Source organism: Microtus ochrogaster, chromosome 16 (genome assembly GCF_000317375.1).
Source record: "Microtus ochrogaster isolate Prairie Vole_2 chromosome 16, MicOch1.0, whole genome shotgun sequence".
Lineage (NCBI taxonomy): Eukaryota > Metazoa > Chordata > Mammalia > Rodentia > Cricetidae > Microtus > Microtus ochrogaster.
Genome location: NC_022018.1, coordinates 30,152,364 through 30,171,875, shown reverse-complemented (window position 1 = coordinate 30,171,875; position 19,512 = coordinate 30,152,364). Strand labels below are relative to the sequence as shown.

Here is a 19,512-nt window from a genome sequence, read left to right as displayed (position 1 = left end):
GCGGATCTCTGTGAGTTCGAGACCAGCCTGGTCTACAGAGCTAGTTCCAGGCTCCAAAGCCACAGAGAAACCCTGTCTCGAAAAACCAAAAAAAAAACAAACAAACAAAAAAAAAAAACAAAAAAACGCATTGGAGAGCTGGGGAGATGACTTATCAGATAAAGTCACTTGCTAACCTTTACGACCCGAGTTCAGTCCCAGTGACTCACACAGTGGAAGGAGTTGTCCGACCATGTTCACCCACACATACACGTGCTAAATGTGTGAACACATGTAATTAAAATGTTACATGCGTAGAAAAGGTAGACAAGTGCGTCGTTGTGTTTAATGTGTAATATGTATCCTAAGCGGCATCTGTAAAATCTCACACGGAATATATGGAACTGTATCTCTGAGATTAGAAAGAGAAGGGGGTCTCAGAACTGGGCACGGTGGCGCATGCTTGTAATATCAGCATTCTGGAAACTGAGTGAGGAGCTACATAGGAAGTTTTAGGGCCCTATCAAAGGGGGCATGGTGGAGTGGAGAAAGACCGCTCAGATTTCAACCAGCTCTACCTCTGCTTCCCTGTGCTCCACAGTATTCAAGGCAAGAGGTCTGTGGATGTACTAACCAGTGGTTAGATTGTTAGGAAACACCAAGTCCTGATTCCTGGTGCTCCAGTTCTAGACTCTGCGTGTCACCTGTATGTCACTCTGTATATCACCCTAAGTAATGAGGAGGGTTACTCACCAACAAAATCACCTCATTTGTACAGTAACAGCAGCCTTTAAAAAGAACCAAACTCAGTTGGATGTGGTAGTAGACATCTGTAATTCCAGCTCCTGGGAGGTGGAGGCGGGAGGATTAAGAATTTAACAACAACCTCAGTTACTGGTGTAGTGTAAAATTCAACCTGAGCTATATAAGACCTTGCCTCAAAACAAAACAAAAAGCATAATTTGAGTCAGAGTCCTGTTCCATACTGTCTTGAACACTGTTATGAATATGGCTACACTCTCATCGTTAAAAGAAAGATTCAGGTTTTCACTAAAGTTTAACCCTGAAAACGTGCTCTCAAATCTGGATGCATACAGAGTTTCTTCAGGTAATGAGGGCATCTTAAAAACCCAGTCATCCGTCAGGGTGACAGGGTGTTCCTCTTAATAATAATAATAACAACAACAGTAAATTTAAATTTTCTGTCATCAGGTGACATTCCCAGACATTCTGATTTAATTGATCAGGAGAGAATTGTTATCCTAAAGGGTTGTCAAAAGCATTACCTATAAACTTTCCCTACTTCCTGCTAATGTTGGGGGAGTTTCTCTAAGAATTACAGAAATACTATATTTTATTTAAGTCATGGATTTCACAACCGTGTGGAGGAACTGTTAGACACATAATGTGGAACTTTATCCCCTAAACCTACTTAAAATTCTCAAGTCAGGATTATATATAGTTATGGTGTACAAAATGTTCTGATATGTGCAACACTGCGGAAAAGCTGAAGTTACAAACCATAACTGTTACCACACATATTTTTGTGGTGACAACCTTTAAAATCTCTCAGCAATTGCCAAGTATGTGGCACATTGTTATTAACCATATTCTTGTTTTTAAACAGCAAAATTTCAAATTCAGTAGGTCTAGGTGGAGCTGAGCGCCTGCATCTACCTCGATATCTAGAGCTGTACATTTTACTCACAGTGTTAGGGATTAAGCAGTGTTTCAGTCAATGACATTTAAGCACCAGAAACCGTCCAGAAAAAGGAAAGAAAGAAGAAAGAAAAAAGCAGTTTCTAGACTAGACACCATGATTGAAGCCTGTGAGGCCACTGCGCCGAAAGCCGAGGCCGGCTTGAACTACATGAGTTTCCTAAATCTCAAAAGCTAAAACCAAGGATGGTGGTGGAATGGGTGAAATAGTTTTTTAAAACCACAGGGGCAGAACGACTTGTCTGCTGTCCTTCGGGCAGTTAGGTGACTGGACCTGAAGCTGTCTGAAACCAGAGCTCGGTTCCTTCAATTTCTAGTAAGATTCCGGGGACACCATCCCCACGGCTGAGATAGACAGTATAGAAATCGGTCGCCCTGGTCTTGATTTGCGTTTGGAAAATCCTCTGTTGTCGAGGATTGCTATAAAGTACAATGATGGGTTTAGGGGAGAAACGATTTCTGGTTTTCGGTTTTGTTTTTGTCTCTAAGAAACTTTTGCCTTAGACAAGTGCACACAGCGGTGCACAGCTCGGACTCTCAGCCTCTGGTTGTGCCTGCGGGGAGACCACTTACCGGGGGGCCTGGTGACAAAGTGCCCCGGGCTGGGAGTGACTGGCGGGTGAGCACCCACCGGCTTCCCGCTGAGGACTCGGAGCAGAAACGCGGAGGGTTTCAAAAGTTTCAAGCGTAGACGCGGCAGGAGGCGTTCACCTCGCTACAAGGATTTGTTTAGAACTGAAACGACGTCATCAAACCTCGACTGAAATGTGGTAGAACATGGCGAATAGCATTTTGGGAAAGATAGAAGTAAAAGTAGAGCAGGCTGAGTAGTAGCAAGTCAGGATGGCCGAGCGGTCTAAGGCGCTGCGTTCAGGTCGCAGTCTCCCCTGGAGGCGTGGGTTCGAATCCCACTCCTGACAAATGTTCGTTTTACTTTAGTAAACGTTTTACTTTTCTTTTTTAGTCTGACTTTACAATACAGGCACTGTGTAGTTGCAAGATAGCTTGAAGGCTAGATACTTCAATATTTTCTTTCTCTCTGTTTACAAGAAAATTTAGATGAATCTTAATTCTTAATTCATGACTCACTATCATCACTTATGTCTGCACCCTTACTGGCTATGCATCTCACTGGTCTGAACTTTGTTTTTTAGGTTTCTGGTTTTGTCAGTATTGCATATATACTTATACTAGTTAAGATCCTACAAAGATACAGAACTGGTATGTATATGTCTGTCTGTCTACCTATCCACATCTACTGGGATACAAGAAACAGATGGAAAAAGGCAGATGCACAAAGAGATGTAACACAAAGGCATGGCTCACAGTTATCAAGGCTGAGAATTACCATGATCTGCTGTTTGTAAGCTGGGAACAAGGATGGTAGGTGGCCTAGTTCAGTCCAGGTATGAAGTCTAGAGAGCAGAGGCTATGAAGTCAGTCAGATCATGTAGCTCCGCATCATCCCCAGACCCCACCATCCCCACACCCCACCTCCACCACACCCCACCATCCCCACACCCCACCTCCACCACACCCCACCATCCCCACACCCCACCATCCCCACACCCAGTCTAAGCCTGGATCAAGCCCCACCACACTAGGGCCTTCAGTCTACTGAGTTAGGAAGTTCCAGAACTCTGGAGACCCCATGGCTGTTCAATTAGACATTTAAATTTAACCATCACACTGTTGATGCTCACATGGTTGATGGCCAGGCAAGGGCTGATCTCTAGAGACAAGTAAACAGGACTTGTTCGGGCCCAGCCCTGAGGAGTGAACAGATTTGTAAGAAACTGTTACAAAGACACGAACTGGGTGTAGTGGTGGACACCTGTGAGCTCCCCAGAGGATCAGAGGAAGGAGACAACAGAGACACAGGAGACAACGGAGACACAGGAGGAGGCTAAGGCAAGTCTGTCGTTACTAGATACTACAGCCAGTCAAAGTCAAAGCAAAGTATTGAAAATAACCTCTAAGAAAAGAATTTTATTTGGCACATTTGGAAATAAAGTCTAGTCTATGAGCTTTCTGTTGCTCTGATAAAATGCTGATGAAAACTAGCCCGGGGAGGAAAGGGTTATTCCAGTTTACAGATTATAATTAATCAAGCCAAGTCAGTGCCGAAACCCGGAGGCAGAAACTGAAGCAGAGACCGATGCTTACGGCCTTGCTCTCCAAAACATCTAGCGGAGGTGGCACTGCCCTCCGTGGGATGGGCACTTCCACATCAGTCCTGCAAGCAGTTCTGATGGAGGCAATTTTTCAGTTGAGGTTACCAGCTTGTCAAATTTGCAAAATATAATCACCACAAAGACTAAACTGTAAAACATGATATGCACAAACAGGCCAGGGTAGCTTTTGGTAAATCTGAGTAGGAAGAAAATGTTGGTAGTTCTATTATGACAGAGAAATCCATACACATTGTGACAAAAGCAAGTTTAATGGCATTTTTAGTGTGTGAACTGACATTCCCTCAGAAAAGGCCACATATTTGTGTGTGAAAGGTATGATTAGTCCTCTGTAGTTTGGCGAGTTGGAGTGTTAAAAATCAAGTACCAAAATGATCTTGGGCTATCTTTAGTCCCCCAATAACCATTTATCAAACACTTTCTGTATTGGTCAGGGAATGTATTAACTTAGGAACGCTTTCTCTTTCATCAACCCAACAGCTAAGAATGACATCAGAGGCATTTAAAATCTATAGTTATTTCCCCCACTTTGACGTAACCTGTTTCCCTGATGTCCACTAACAACAACAACCACAAAGCCAAAGCCTTAAAGTGAAGGCAGGCTGTTTGGATGAACCTTTTGTGATCTTAGCATACCACGCCTCTGAGCTTTGTGTCAGACTGCCATCGAAAAATGGTACCCAAGTGCTCAGTTTCTGCAGTCAGCCTGGGGCAGATGAGTCAGGTTTGGTGAGAGGAGGAGACAGCAGTGTGCAAGAACTGGAGAATAGTCTTTACTCTTAGAATGGAGAAAGGGCTGTGTAGGCAGAGAGAAAAATCAGAGAATTTGCCTTCTCATAGTCATTGCTGCTTACAATATAGCGGGAGTCAGAAAGTTTAACTACCTCTGGAGCTGTCCTTCAGAGTATCAGGATGCTCTGTTTCCACAAAAGCAGTCAAGTCAGGCATGTGGAATTTTCTGTGCCAAGTGCTGCGAGCTGGATCTTGGGAAATGAGTAGGGGTTTGGCAACTACTCAGTGAGCTCCTGTTTCCCTGATCTTGTGAGAATACTCAGCTAAGATAACTATACATTTTTTTCTTTATTTTTTCAAACTTCTGAAATTCTTCATGCTGCAGAAGGCTCTCCAGTCCTAAGTCTTCTTCAAGTCTTTGTGTTTCAGAGTGTCACTCACTCTGTGACAGGTGACCATACAGATGCTTTCCTGGACAAATTTTCAGATGTTTCTTTCCAAAAAGTTCTGAGCGCAATACAGCATTAAGATGAATCATGGCGGTTTATATAGTTGTCGGAGGTGCTATGGGCTTTCCCCAACAGGTTTATCAACCACTTCAAAACCAGGTTTTAAAAAATAAACAAAGAAAAGAAACAAGCCATTTGGGGCAGAGTTCAAGAATACACCTATTCAAGATTCCTGACAAAGAAAATAGAATAGCCAGAGGTCCTGTAGTTCTTGCAGGATTTTTTTCTTTTCTGTCTGCTATCCCTGATAACAATTTTTGTGTTTGCTGGGGGGGAAGGTGGTTGTATATTGCATGAAACAAAATTATAGGAACTAAGAAATGCATAAATTTGTCTTTTAAGGAATGATCTTAGCTTTCGTTTTCTTGTTATTACTACTTTGTTTATTAGAATTCACTTCCCAATCTGTATTAATACTTTCGTGAAGTGCGTGCAGTGCACGAAGATAATTCTGATGTCACACTTGACAGAGCGGTTTACTGAACACCGGAAAACCACAAAAAGGCCCCGCTGGGATTCGAACCCAGGATCTCCTGTTTACTAGACAGGCGCTTTAACCAGCTAAGCCACGGAGCCCGCACGCGTTTTGGCCTTCAAATCAACAAAGAAAAGGAATGAACTTTGCTTTTGTTGTCTATTTTTACGGCTTTCTTTTTGAAGGCGGCCCAAGCAGATCCCCCAAATCCTAAAAATGGTCCCAGCTACGCGTCAAAGACCTAAGAAAACGCTCAGTTGCAAGAGAACTGAGTCCTCGTCGGGGCGGTTTGGGAGAAGCACGGATGAAAGAAGGCTGGATGCACCTCTGCAGCTCATCAACACGCTGATAAAGTTCCACCCAGGAAAAGCGAGTAGTCGGGGCCCCCAAAAAGGTGTGTGTGCGTGTGCGTGGATGTGTGTGCGTTACACCTATGTTCCCAAATCCTCAAACGGTCCATGCAGCAAGCAAGTTTTTTTTATTATTATTATTTTATGATTTTTAAGTTAAACTGAAATGTAAGATTTTGATCATTCTTCAATTCCCCCCACGTTCTTCCGTCCCCCTATAAATTTAGGTTTCAACTATCTCCTTCTCGGTTCTAAAATTAACGAAAAGAATTCCAGACACAAGCCTTAAAAATCTGACTTCATCATCAACAGCCCGTCTTGGAAAGGAATGAAGGAGAGGCTGGTGTTCAACAGCTCTGGAGGGAAAGCCTTCTTACGTTTGGCCAAAGAGTCTGATTTGACAAAAGGTTGAGTAAAGAGCATCTGCAACATTTCTGTATCGTCTCCGGAGCTGTGCATTTGTGTCTGCTTCCAACCTACTCAGTTCTCTGTTCAAATAAACACATCCTTGAAGTATAATTCAAACAAAGGAAAACAGACAGTTTACAAACTGTTGTTATCGTTGTGAAAGTAACTTCACAAACGAAACCTGCAGGTACAGTCGGTTGGGTTTCCTAAGACCTATTGTCCCAGCAATGACGCTAAATTCAGCATTTCTAAACTGTGTTGATAGTTGAAGAATTTATCAGACTGTAAGACAGCCAGCCATTGAACGACAAAGATGGGGCACGGTGACAGTCTGTGGGTACTAGGGCTCTTACTTTCGTTAGAAGAATTATGAACTATGAACTCTATTTATGATCTATGAACTTGATGAAATAAGGACCCATTTCTTTCATCTTAAATTTTAGATGTTTTATTGTGTGTATGTGTGTGCTTCCCTGAATGGGTTGCCTGAGGAGTCTGGATGGGGCAGTTAAATCCCGTGGAGTTGGAGCTTCAGGCCTAACTTGGGAACTGAAAGGAGGTCCTTTGGAAGAGTAGCCCAGTCATCTTTCCAAACCCCACTTCTTAATCTTATAGTTAGCCAGCATGTTGTTAATGGTGTGTTCAAAGGCTCAGTCACAAAATACAGCTTTAACCAAACTGTGGCAGACGTCAGACGACAACATTGTATTTGGTTTGTATTTCTCGTCTGACTCAAAGCTGGTGACATTTGCATGGAATTTCTAAGAAGTCTAGGAATTGTTGAGCCCGAGGGAACTCCTGCAAGATAACAAAACTCTGATTAACCCTTTACAGACTTGCGCGAGCTGGGCTCACACTATAATCTTAGCACTTGGGAAGTAAAGGCCAGAGGTTAAGAAGTTCAAGGTCATCTTCAGCTACTGAGGTTGTGAGGTCAGCCTTGTAACAGGAGACCCTGCCTCAAGAGATCAAAACAAGTAAGTAAGCAACAGAAATAGAGAGAGTGGATGCTGTTTCCCGGCAGCCTCCACTATGGACTAGGGAAGCAGGCTCATAGAAACCTCATCATTACTCTGCTCCACACATCTGAGATTGGCGACAGGACAAAGTCTTGTGTCACACACTGCTCACATTAAAGAAAAGAAGAGAGACAGACAGCAGTTTTCCTTACGCCTTGGAGCAAAACCAAAGGAGAGTACATTGAGACCAAGGAAAGAGCTCATCACAGTAGTAGCTTAAGGTGTCAGCTTGGTCAGGCTGTGATAATGCCCAGTTATGTACTTAAACACTAACAGAGCGGGGCACAGTGGGCTCACACACAGCCCAGGCTACTCAGTAGACAGGCTGTAGAAGTTTTAATCCTGTCAATCATATAAGGCAGTTAATGATGTATTCTTCTGAATTTGATTTCTCTGTCTAATACAATCACTGACAGGAAGCTGGATCGTGCTCTCTCTCTCTCTCTCTCTACACACACACACACACACACACTCACTCACTCACACACTCATACTGGACTCAAATAAAATTCACCCAAATAAAGTAAAACAATACCTTCCCGAGGACATTATTCAGTAAATTGAGGCAGCCAGAAAAGGCTTGAAACTTTGCAAAAGGAAGGGAGTTTCTAGAGATTAAAAACAATATGACAGGGCATGTGGACAGAGCATTGAGCCGTCTGGGTCAAGGCCATTTTGAACAAACAGAATGAGCCCAATAGCTTTCAGAGATGCCCTCTGATCTAGCCCCATCTCTGAGTGTGATGGGAATAAACAGGACCTGGAGCCGCTGGACTTGGCTTCGTTACTGAAAATCCAAGCACACAAATGTCCATGCTTTGTTTGTTTGTTTGTTTGTTTGTTTGGAGACAGAGTCTGAGGTAGAAAGATGGTTGGAGCTTGCTTGCTAAAGGAAGAATCAAAAGACTACTTTAGCCCTGGCCATCTTGTTTCCACCCCCTCAATGCTGGAAGTGTAACCATGTGCTCCCGTGACTTTGTGTTGGTGACATATTTCAACATAATTGGTTTCTTTTTGAAATCATTTCTTTTTCCTTACATATATTAGCATCATTCCTGAGATGGAGTAGAAAAAGTCACCAAATTACCTTGGGGGTCTGAGTCCAAAACCTGATGAGAAAGCGCCATGGTTTTTAGGACAAAGCATTAGGCAAGCTTCCCTTAATGCTTAAGTGTAAAAACAGTTGCACACGTGTTTAGAGTTGTTGAAACTGTATGAACCCAAACTAAATAGTTTTCTGATCTTAAGATGTATAGTCTCAACATCAAGCAATTGACATCTATTTTAACAGCCCTTGATTTATTTACAGATACCCTTGATTTATTTATAGATACCCTTTTCAAAAGTCTCTACTGAAGATTGAAACACATATATGACAATTATCTTTACTTAGAAAATCTGTACAAATGTGTACCGGAACTGACAGTTCCTAGAAAGACATAGCATGCTGAGACGTGTGGTGGAGACTGCCTACTGAGGTCTTATTTGGTAAATATTTGGGGTGGGGAGCATCAGGACTATGATATGTTCCACTTTCCTTCCTTATTGTATTATTTTTTCCCCTATATCTCTCACAGTTTTATTTAGAGCTTTACTGTCTATGTCAAAACTATCATGTTTTCTGTAGGCTACAGGAAGATCCGTTTTCTTTATTATTTTATCTCCCGTGCATCCAGCAGTATTGGATGAATGAATGCGAGCTTGAGTAGAAAAGCGACGTGGGAACACCTATCACCGCCGTTTTGTCTGGTGGGGGGGGGGCGGGTGACGGGAGGAGGGGGTGGGGCAGAAACAAATCTAGAAGTAAAGATAATAGAGTCCTCAACAAAACAAATCAAAAAAAAACTACAGTGTTAAACTCGGAGAACAGCATAACTAGTTGTGTGCCCCACCCAAAGGCTTACGTGTGCAGGGCCAGTGGCGCAATGGATAACGCGTCTGACTACGGATCAGAAGATTCCAGGTTCGACTCCTGGCTGGCTCGGAGTGCACGGTACATATTTTTCTTGACTACACGGAAATTTAATGAAGAAAATCCATACACGTCTGAGTTTGTCTGAAACAAAATAAGAAACAAGAGGATCACGCTGTCACTTTTTTTGTAGCTGGGTATTTTGGGGTCACTTTGTAACCCAGACGGCTTGAATTCAAAGCGATCCTCCTGCCACAGCTTCCCTTATGGCTCATTGCTTCTTTTTAGACCAAATTCCACGTCCGACCATGCGGTGGCGACACCAGCGTATCTGCGGAGCCGTGATCCCCAGGCCGGGCTGTTTCGCCAGTCCATTTTGGCTTTAGGATGATTTTAAGTGACCTCTTAACCCATTAAAATCTGTTCAGAACAATTAATTTTAATAACAAGGGTAATCTGGAGAGATTATTTAAATTTCTGTTTCAGTCTTTTCTATTCAGTCGTTTGTAGAATAAGAATTTTGTTTCAGGTCCCACTTATGAAGCCCAAAGTTTGTGCTTCTCCGTTTCTCGGAGTTAAACACGAGGGACGCCTCTCCAGGTCACCATCAAACATTTACTTGACAACAGAAACGAAAGAAATCCAACGAATGTCTCAAGGCAAGACTTTCAATACAGCTCGTTTCCGTAGTGTAGTGGTTATCACGTTCGCCTCACACGCGAAAGGTCCCCGGTTCGAAACCGGGCGGAAACAGTGTTGCTGTATATTTTTAGTACTATAGAAAGAACTAATTCTAAACAGTTTTCATCTATTATATTCTCTTTCGCTCCCAGTGTGCAGTTTGAAGCTTCTCTCTCAGCAGCTCCCTTTTCCCTCACCAGAGCCTAGACCTCTTTCTGCGAATGAAGAATCCTTTTCTCGCCCACACCAGCTGCCGGAAGCGCATCCGGGGCTTGCTGGGTCCCGGCGCGGCTAGGTGTCCACCGCCCGGGATCGCCCCCCTCCCGTCGCTCTGGTGAGTGCGCTGCCGCCTCCGCCTATCTTAGCGAGGGTCCTAATTACCCAATCTCAGAAGATGTTTCCATTCCTACCTGTGGCTTTAAATCTATGCTCTGTAGATAGCTTTATTCTTCTTCTGTTAAAGTCTGAATTTGTCATATATCACATCGTATAAAAAGGTTCGTGTTGTCTATATTCCTCTGCAACTTGCTGGTTTTGCTCAGTTTTATGTTGGTACTTGTTTATGTTTTCTGCATGTAACTGTTACCTACTTATTTCTGCTGCTGAGTAGTATTCTCTTGCACACATATTACTAAAATATATTGTCTTTTCTTTTAAAGCCATTTGGGTGCTTTCTAACTTTTAAAAATGATAAGACTATCATTAACCCCATCTGCCCACAATTTTCAACTTTCCCATAGAGATATTCAGGAAGAAGAATTGCTTTACACGATGCAACTTTGCTTTACAACTATAAACTAATTTCACACACACACCCTCCAGCAGTGTGTATAGGTTTTGATTGCTCCACATCTACTGAGCCCTTCATATTGTCAGGCAACTTAGTTTTTGCTCTTATCGGGTCCGATGACCTATGACGGATGTGTGGAGTCAGCATAACAAAGAAAAGTCTGTTTCAAGCAAATGGCCCCGGATAGCCTGAGTCATTTTTATTTATACAGTTTCAATAGCTTGCATGAACAGTTTTATAATGATATTTGTTTCCTTAAGTTTCGAATAATGGTTACAATAATTGCCCGTTTGCTCTCTTATCTCCTTCCCCTTCTGCCCCTCATCTTCCCCACCTGTAATCATGACCTACTTGATTCGTAGCGTAGATATTAGAAGCAGAAGCACTACAGCCAGCAACAAAGGAAGCTTTCTAACATGGCAGAGCTACAGGTGGAACAGTGTGCCCAGTCGGCAGCATTTGCAGTTCCAGCATCACGCAAAGTGAGAGAAAGTTTTGCCTCTAATGGTTACTGTTTACCTCTGGTCAAGTCTAAACTCTTGCAGGCAAGTCATCAGCTAAGGAGGTTCAATCCATTCTTCATTCTGTACCTGCTCTATCTCCTATGGGGGACATACCAGGCTTTCTCTTATCATCCTAGAAACTACTTAACTTAAAAGCTTACTCTTAGTAGTTGGCACTGCTTATCTTTTGTTCTCACGCCCCCTTCCTCTCAACTTCCTTCGATATTGACACAGCTATAGAGATAAGGGTGCATCGTTCCCTGTTCCTAGATGGTTCCCATAACTCTTGATATCATCTACTTATTAACATTTCTTCTAGGCTCTTGTGGATAAAATCAATCTGTCCAGGACAATTATGCAAATTTCTAATTTTGTCATGAACGTCTGTGACTCTTTCAGGCTAGTCATGAGGTGCATCGGAAAGGTGGCATTGTATTCTTGAGAATCCTGAATTCAAGGTCGCACCTGAAACACCAGAGCCTTTGGGCTGACTCAGATCTGCTGTGTATTTTTAACAACATCCCCTCTGGCTCACCCAGAAGAGGTTCAAGTTTGACTAATGCAATAGCCATTTCATCTATGGCTCTAAGAAAGTGAAACTAGAGGCAATCAGCAATCATTTGTGTAAGGAAAGTGAGGAGAGCAGGCAGCACCTAAGTTCCTGGGGTCAAACCCAGAATTATCCAGCAAACTACCCATAGGCCTTGCCAAAAATGGGTTAAATTCTCCCAGGCCTTGCCAAAAGGAGCACTTGTTCCTGCTATTCTCAGGCCTTATTCCCCCAAAGACATCGCATGGCTCCCAGCAAGTGTTCTTCAATTTAGTGGGTAAGAAGCTGTATCCTGTAGCTCACACATACATTTCCTGGGTCACACATCCTCTGCTCCTAGATCTAAGTAGTACTTAGCACTCTTAGCCATAGGTGGTTTTTTTTTTTTTTAATTTTACGTTTTGTACCCTTTTTGTGGATCTACAGAAATGTTTATACAGTCTAGGTTCCAAGCCTTTGTTAGGTGTATGTCACAAATATGTTTGCCCAATAATTTAGTTCTCACACAATCTTTTTTTTTTTTTGGTTTTTCGAGACAGGGTTTCTCTGTGGCTTTGGAGCCTGTCCTGGCACTAGCTCTGTAGACCAGGCTGGTCTCGAACTCACAGAGATCCGCCTGCCTCTGCCTCCCAAGTGCTGGGATTAAAGGCGTGCGCCACCACCGCCCGGCTCACACAATCTTGATAATTGCTCCAGGTTTGCTATAATCAATGATAAAAATAAAGAATATAAGTCGACAAACTGAATCTAATTTTTTTAAAGTGACCCAAGAAATTAAATGTCAGCTTATGAACTATTAGCTACTTTTCTTACTACAAATGACTATATCCCCGAGGGGAAGCAACTTAAAAGAAGGAGGGTTTATTTATTTAACTCTTACTTTGGGGCATAGCACATCAGGGCATGAAGGCCTGGTGGAGCCACAGTCTTGACCGTAGGCCCTTATCTGAGAGGACTGGAAGGCAGAGTGTTTTATTTTCTTTGTATTTTACTTGGTACCCACAAGTTTCTAGCTGTAGTATAATTTTATTTTTAAGTGTTAAACGTGTTGATTCCTTCCTTGGTGGTTTGTGTGCTTTGTGTCTAGTTAAAGAACTCTTCCCAGGAGTGGTGTGAGAAAGAAGTATCCAAGACCGGCAAGATGCCTGCCAAGTAAGCAGGCAAAATCTGACATCAAGAACGATAAAGGAAATGAGTCAGCGACACAGGCCGAAACAGAAGGGAAAAGAGCCACCCAGAGGAAAAAGGGGAAGCAGATTCTGGCAATGGCTGGAACAAGCCTGCAAAAACTCAGGATGCTTCCACAGTTCAGCCCCAGAAAGAGAACATCACTAGGGATGCCAAGTAAAATGGCATGTTCTGTTAGTGACCCTGCTTTTATAATAATATTTTTGAAAATCAAATTTGTTTTTTTTTCCTCCTTAAATTGGAGAATTTTATTTCTTTTCGAAGTTGCATTGTTAGTACATAAGGAGACTTAATTTTTTGAGGGGTGGAGGTGCAGGGATACCAATGAGCGTATCTCAAAAGCTGAACTGAAGTGAGAGAAATGGGGTTTTCTCTCTCTCTCTCTCTCTCTCTCTCTCTCTCTCTCTCTCTCTTTTAGAATACTCGTTTCCAGGGAGGAGGCAGAAATCTTTAATAAATAAATAAATAAACAAATAAAAAAAGATTACTGGTTTCCAAGAAAGGTTCTCTGAAATTCACACCTGAAAAAGTTTGGCAGAGAATTGCTATAAAACAAGAACAAAAAGTCACAGGCATGCCTGCCTCAAGTAACAATAATTGGGTTTTCTACAACATCATGATGCTGCCACTCGAAAGAACAAAGATTCCTGCTTTTGTCTTGTTGGCCAAACTGTGAAGAATAATCATCACGTTAGTTCATTTCCTCATCAGAGCTGGTCTTGAAAAGCTCTTGTGTGGTTTGTGAGAGTATCTACTCCCCATGGCTGTTCCTTCTCAGAGCAGCAACCAAACACTTTGTCGGCTGCTGAGGTTTGGGGGAAAGGAGCTTGGAAACTGTGATAAAGTACTACCCGCTGTGCAGCCCCTACACCCAGCACACCCTGCACGCCCTACTGTGAGTATCTGTAACTGACAAATGGAAACCTAGATATAAGCAGGCTTGTTGGGGTAGAGGGAACAGTTTATACCTGGAGTTTAAAGATAATCTTTATTGCCCTGTAATTTTCTAGTTTTGTTTTTCACAGTTGTTTTTAGTCTGCCCTGAACTTATTTTTTTTTTTAGACAAGCTCTTTTTTAAAATTGTTTTTATTGAGCTTTTTTTTATTTTTTAAATTTATTTATTTATTAAGGATTTCTGCCTCCTCCCCGCCACCGCCTCCCATTTCCCTCCCCCTCCCCCGATCAAGTCCCTCTCCCTCATCAGCTTGAAGAGCAATCAGGGTTCCCTGACCTGTGGGAAGTCCAAGGACCGCCCACCTCCATCCAGGTTTAGTAAGTTGAGCATCCAAACTGCCTAGTTATTGAGCTTTTGTTAAATTGTTTTTCTCCGCTCCTCTTCCTTCTTTCCCCCTCTCCTTGTACCTTCTCCTTGAGCCCCATGCTCCCAATTTACTCAGGAGATCTTCATTTTTTCTACTTCTCATGTAGATTAGATCCATGTATGTTTCTCTTAGGGTCCTCTTTGTTGTCTAGGTTCTCTGGGATTGTGAATTGTAGGCTGGTTTTCTTTGCTTTATGTTTTAAAACCACTTAGGAGTGAGTATATATTATAGTTTCTTTCTGGGTCTGAGTTACCTCATTCAATATGATGTTTTCTAGATCCATCCATTTGCCTGCAAATTTCAAATGTCATTTTTTTCCACTGTGTAGTACTCAATTGTGTAAATATACCACATTTTCCTTATCCATTCTTTGGTTGAGGGGCATTTAGGTTGTTTCCAGGCTCTGGCTATGACAAATAATGCTGCTATGAATATATTTGAGCACATGTCCTTGTGGTGTGATTGGGCATCCTTTGGGTATATAACCAAAAGTGGTATTGCTGGATCTTGAGGTAGGTTGTTTCCTAATTTTCTGATAAATCGCCACACTGATTTCCAAAGTGGATGTAACAGTTTGCTTAGTCAAGAAGTGGCTAAAAGTCTTCTCTAAGATTGATACCACGCTCAAAGATGTAGCCAATATTCAATGAACTATTTTGAACAGACAATAATTAAGATGCATAACAAAACAAGTTATAGTAGGTTTCTTGTTCTAATAAAAGATAAGCCTTGAAGTGTTTATTATTTGTCAAACACTGTGCGTGAGCCCCGTGAGCCGATGACCAGCTAAGACGAGGGAGGCTTGTGGGACCTCACCTCCAGCCCCAGGCCTGTGGCTCACACCTTCTGCAGCCTGGATGGTGTCCCAGCAGGTAGGGCCGCAGGTTGCTTCTTGCTTGAAACTGAAAGGGAGTTTTGAGATCATTATGAACCACCAAGGAAACCCTTTGGAGATGGGATGTTGAGAAAGAAGTGACGTAATTTACTGGGTTCACGATAACCTCGCCACCTGAAGAAAAAGTGTGGGGGGCCGAGCGCAAATACAGAAAGTGTTTCCCTTCTCAGGTTCAAAGCAAAAAACTGCTGGACACTCAGCGTGATTCATGCCAAGCACGCAAGTGCTCAAAGTAGAAACAAATCAGGATGTCATTTATGAATTTACAGACAGGATGAGCCTGTGAGACAATAAAGAAGCCTTTCCTTCTTTCTTCCTCCCTTTCTTTGTAACGTTTTCTTTTTAATTGACACATTACTGTACATATCTGTACTGTACAAGTTGAGGTTTTAATATGTGTATGCAATACCTAGTAACATGATTGGGTATTAACTTCAGATGTCTGACATTTACGTTAATGTTTAAAATCTTTTCTACCAACTTTTTTGAAATATTCAGTTAATTGCCAAGCATAGTCACCTGTACTGTACAGAACACTGCAAGCGGTCCTTCCTGTTCCCACTTCAGGAATATTATCTGTGTATATTCATGGATGCATATGTGAAGTCATGCACTGTGGCAAATAATACATCTAATATATTCATTCTTCAGAGTCTGTGCTGCCATGGAAGGCTGACGTCCTTCCCTGTCTCTTTGTCATTATTCCTTTATGCTGGAAACTAATTGTTGAATTTGCCCAACTGTAATCACTCGAATCAGATGGTTGCACAATGGTATCTTGCAACTTTCTTAATTTACTCAGAGAAACCAAATTCTTTTTTGGGAAAGAGGGGGAAGCAGGTTATAGTTTAAATTTACACTAATGATTCCCAATCTTTTAAAAATGCAGTTTCTCAAGTCGAGGTGGCCACACTGGCACTCGGGATAAAAGTTCTCCAGGATTTTCTCATGAGAAACCAGATGGTGCCTGGTAATCATGTTAGCTGTCTAGCTTATTCCATACAAGAAGTCGTGGAATATGCATTCCTATATGTCTGTTATCAAAATTGTCAATAAAACTTTGTGTGTGATTAAAAAAATTGTATTAGCTTGTATTAATTATGCATTATAATGTCTCATAATGACATTTCATCCATGTATATAATGTCATTTGATGATCACATACCTCCCTTACCTTCTGTTATCTCCCTCCCTCTCACTTGTGATTATTCCCTTTTCCCAACTAGCCGCCCCATTCCTCATCCTCCGGTTGCATAGATGTCTGTGCACGTGTGTGTGTGTGTGTGTGTGTGTGTGTGTGTGTGTGTGTGTGTAAGAGTTTCATCGTTGTTGGTTAGAGGAACATAAGAGAGAGTTGTCTATAGGAATATGGCATCTTTATCCCTTCTCAGCAATGCAGCTGTTGAGCTGTGTATAAATTTGCAGGAACAGTAGGTCATTCTGCCTTTCTTCCACCTACTCAGGTGTGCTTTCTCTCTCTTCTCTCCTGCTGGCTTTGATGGAATTAATCACATGAAAAATTGAGAGAGTGTAAGATTAGACTGGACAGCAGTGCTGGAACTTTCTCTGCACGCTTCATGCTATTCTGCCTTTCTTTAGGAAATACTGAGTACAGGACAGATGGGGAGCGAAATAGTTAAGTCCCACCATAATGATGTATACTCATTCAATCACCAGGGCTCCGATGGCAGGTGCTAGGAGCTATGTTGGGTGTTAGGTCCACTGGGGTGTGCAAAGATGGGGGACAGACCGCCAAAGTCTATTAAACCAGAAACAAACTTTATTCCAGGGAAAAAAATTTAAAAAAAAATCTCCATGGGTCACAAAAAGCTTATCAACTTGCTGATACCGCAGCCAGAGATGGATTCCTAAGGTTGTAGCAAAAGATGGTTTCCAAACTCCCCCTTTTATAGCAAGAAGCAAAGCATTAGGCATGAACAAAGGAAGTTTTAAAAATTTGAGGTAAAATTCAGATACAAAATGTTCTTCTTTGCAATTTCCATTAACAGAGTTTTTTTAGTTGTACTGTGTTTGTATTTACATCATTGTTCTCTCCTGGCTTCCCCTGAAGTTGTTTACCAAAGCCCTGCACTCTCCTGATACTGCTAGTTTCGTGTGGGGAAGGTATGGGAAAAATGCACAACCAAAAAGGTACATCCCATCATTTAAAAGTTAACCCAGCTCACATCAATTGCTGCTGGTCATGAGTACCCTGGGGCGGGTATCTAAAAACTGACCCTCAGTATGCAGAGCTAACCTCAGTTTGCAGAGGGCAGCTTCAGCCTTGCAGACAGAACTATTGGTTGTAGAGCAAAGTAACCCACTGTTAACAGTTAATCCTTCAGCGGCTGACAGCCTGCTCGCATCCTCCTAGGCTTATACTTTATATTTCTTTATTTCTACATTCTTATTTCTGGAATCTACATTTCTGTATTCTTGGACTCTTGGGCATGGCCATGGGTGTACTGTAGAGGAAGATCCTACAGAGCTAGTGCATCTGGCTTCAATTCTGGAGTGTTGTTAACACCTAGTGGTTGAACTACCTTTTGTGATTGTTACCTTTCATTTCAAGTGTTCAATTCTTATCTGGGTCCTTCCTGAAGGATCCTAGTGTCTTTGCAAAGCTTAGTTCTGAGAGTACTTGGTAAACCAAGCAGTCTCATGGTTAAGAATTTTACTTGGGCAAATGGTTCCTTCAAACAACTCCAGATAAGGGGTATTGGTGTGCAGAAATTGACTTGCTAAGAGGTATAAATTGTTTGACAATAAAAAGGCCTTTTCCAAAGCTCTAAACAGTCAGTTCACTAGAAGCTGGCTCCCCTGTTTCTGACTGCTAAGCCTGAATCACAGTCTGAAGTGACTACCTTGTTTGACAGACTGCATAACCCAGACATCGACAGCACAGAAAGATCAGGCAGAGTCCAGCCCATTCCTGTGAACACTCAGACATAGCCCCTGAGTCTGGACGATGTTGAGAAGACAGGCTGGGGGGAAACTTCCCAGCAGAGGAAGCAGAAGGAAATTTGCATGCTTCTCTTTATGTTACCTTTGGAACAGTTAAGCTGAAGTTAGAAGAAATGCAAGAGGCAGTGGGTGGTGGGATTGGGAGTGTAGCTCCGTGAAGGAGCTTGTTTCATAGGCACCGGGTGGAATGTGTCTGTGACCCCAGGACTAGGAGGAGGAAGCAGAAGGGTCTCAAGCCCATAGCAAGTTTGAGGTCAGGCTGTGCAAAGACTAAATCCATTCCTTTGCTAACTAGAAATTAATAACTAGTTTTTTAAAAAAGAAGTAAAGCAGGAAATTCATGGTCCCAGGCAAAGCCAGTTCCACAAAAACATTTTTTTTTCACATGGAATTTTAGATTTTATCCAGTTTGATTTGAATCTTATAGGAAATGTGCTATTTGCACTTCACAGAAACTTTGTGTTGACCCTTGAGTGGTTGAATTCAGAGGAAGACACCAGAAGTGGAGATTTCCTAACAGTAAAATAGACTACTTCATTCTGGTCAACAAGTCAGAACTGTCTAGGAGGACATGGAACAGTTGCCCACTTAGATGAAGACAAAATAATGAAAACCAGTTTAATAGCACTGGCTGTCCTTATAGAGTATGTGGATTTTGTTCCCAGCATCCACATGGTAACTCAACTGTAGCTCCAATTTCAGGGGATCCATACCCTCTTCTGGCCTCCTCTGGCACCAGACACTTGAGAAGTGCACAGACATACATGTAGGCAAATCACCCATGCATATAAAATTTAAAAATTAGATATTAAGAATAATAAATAATAAAAATAAACCCAGCCCTTGGGAGGCAGAGGCAGGCAGATCTCTGTAGGTTCAAGGCCAGCCTGGTCTACATAGAGAGTTCCATGACTAGAGACCCTGTCTCTAATACTTGCCCCCAAATATATATGATAACATATTATGTTATATAAATTATATATTTATATATTAAAATATAGTATAATATATATTTTAGGGCCAGTATATATACATAATAAACAAATATATGGGCAAGTATATATAATAAACATATATAATATATAATAAACAGATATATGGGCAAGTATATATAATAAACAATTGCCACAGTACCTACAAAAAGGACAAGAGCTTTTTTTTGCTGTAAGATTATTTTTTTTTAATTTTATTTATTTATTAAGGATTTCTGCCTCCTCCCCGCCACCGCCTCCCATTTCTCTCCCCCTCCCCCGATCAAGTCCCCCTCCCTCATCAGCTCGAAGAGCAATCAGGGTTCCCTGACCTGTGGGAAGTCCAAGGACC

General features: G+C 42.0%; 4 non-coding genes across 4 annotated transcripts; 3 read left to right on the top strand and 1 right to left on the bottom strand.

Moving 5' to 3' along the window:
* The first annotated feature begins 2,535 nt into the window (after positions 1-2,535).
* Trnal-cag lies at positions 2,536-2,618 on the top strand. Its single transcript has one exon. It is a non-coding gene; the product is annotated as a tRNA-Leu (tRNA).
* A 3,015-nt stretch (positions 2,619-5,633) lies between these two features.
* On the bottom strand, positions 5,634-5,707 carry Trnat-agu. The gene has a single exon. It is a non-coding gene; the product is annotated as a tRNA-Thr (tRNA).
* Positions 5,708-9,294: 3,587 nt separating this feature from the next.
* Positions 9,295-9,367, top strand: Trnar-acg. The gene has a single exon. It is a non-coding gene; the product is annotated as a tRNA-Arg (tRNA).
* Positions 9,368-9,975: 608 nt separating this feature from the next.
* On the top strand, positions 9,976-10,048 carry Trnav-cac. The gene has a single exon. It is a non-coding gene; the product is annotated as a tRNA-Val (tRNA).
* Positions 10,049-19,512: the final 9,464 nt, after the last annotated feature.